Source organism: Gossypium hirsutum, chromosome A13, assembly GCF_007990345.1.
Source record: "Gossypium hirsutum isolate 1008001.06 chromosome A13, Gossypium_hirsutum_v2.1, whole genome shotgun sequence".
Taxonomy (NCBI): domain Eukaryota; kingdom Viridiplantae; phylum Streptophyta; class Magnoliopsida; order Malvales; family Malvaceae; genus Gossypium; species Gossypium hirsutum.
The window spans coordinates 102,924,236-102,925,660 of record NC_053436.1 but is presented as its reverse complement, the minus strand read 5'-3'; the positions used below and the strand labels follow the sequence as shown (position 1 = coordinate 102,925,660).

At 41.1% G+C, this 1,425-nt stretch overlaps 1 long non-coding RNA gene across 1 annotated transcript; it reads right to left on the bottom strand.

The window, feature by feature from the left end:
- On the bottom strand, window positions 1-1,425 carry LOC107893173 (uncharacterized). The gene is made up of 2 exons (XR_001682750.2): window positions 672-1,425; window positions 1-400 (listed from the first exon to the last, which is right to left on the bottom strand). It is a non-coding gene; the product is annotated as an uncharacterized lncRNA (long non-coding RNA).

Sequence of the window (1,425 nt, the reverse complement as noted above, 5' to 3'; positions counted from 1 at the left end):
TTTCGTTAAATTCTTTTGTTTATTTTACATAAAAAAATATTATAGCAGCAATCAAATACTGTACGGGCCCAAATTTGCCCGGCCCGTTAGAAAACCCAACAGTAATAATAAAACCCAAAAATTAACAAGTCCAAAATTATTAAAATCCATTTACAAAAGCCCGGATAGCCCAAATCACATTTAACCCATTTTACAATTAAAACCAAACCCGAAAAACCCAATTTTTGATAGCCCGATGGCCCAAAACCCAAGCCAATTTCGGCAGACCTGGAAACCCTAGTTTCCCCCTAGCGCCGCACACCTCACGTGCCTCGTCGGCATGTCCAACGCCCGGGGCTCGTCTCCTTTTGTCCCTTTGCACCAAAATGGGAGCCTTTGCCCGTTGACTTCCCTCATAAACCTGCAAACATGCAAAAATGGAGAAAATAGACAGAACATAAGTAACACGCAAAGAAAATGAAATAAAAGAATCAAGATATGTATTATTTTTCGGAAATAAAAGCCCGAAACCAAAACAATGTATTTTTTTACGCGCATACACCACAATCGAAAGCAGAGAATCAAAGAAAAGGTGGTCCATTTATTCATCACCGCTATTATTATTCCCCTTTATTTTTATTTTTTTTACATTCGAATCCTTGCACAAAAGAAATAAAAGGGGAAGATCTTACCCGTATTTGGTGTTGGTGGCCTCGGTGCTTGCTTCTCTAGTCCAAAAATTGTCGGATCCTTGGGGATCCGCTTGAAGTCACGGCGGAGAAGACCAATGGTCGGAAGTTCTTTGTTGTTTTAAGGGTTTCGGGGTTGGTTCAGGGGTTTCTAGGTCTTAAGCCTATTTCTAAGCGAGAAAAGAGGCCTAGATTAAGCTTCGGGTGCCTCTCTGGCCACCACCGACGGTGGTCCGATCGCCAGAGAAGGAAGCCCTAGAGAGAAACCCCCTCCCCTTTTTTTTTTTCAGAAATCATGAGAGAATGAGCCTTTTAGAAAAAAATTTCCTTTTTTATAAGCTATGGAAACGATGTCGCTTGGGGCTGAGTTCAATAGCTCCAAAACGGCGTCGTTTAACGATCTAGACCCGATATCTGACCCTAACCCGCCTAGGATCCGCGCGTTTTTGGACTGGGGGTCTATTTGCGCCCCCAGTCCTTTTGCTTTTGGGGCCAGTTTCAATGTGGTCCCATTTTCCTTTCGTTTTTTTAATTTTACCACGAAATTTCTTCATTGTTTCATTTTGATCCCCAATAAAACTAAGTGTTTTGGGGGACGAGTTTATTACCCATCTGGTCCTCCCATGTTATTCGTGTGCTCATTAAGGTCCTAATCCATGTTTTTTTGAATTTTACTTTTTAAATTCATCTACTATTTTATCCCAATTTGCAATTCCATCCTTAACCTTTTCGTTTCACCTTTTGTACACTATCTCAT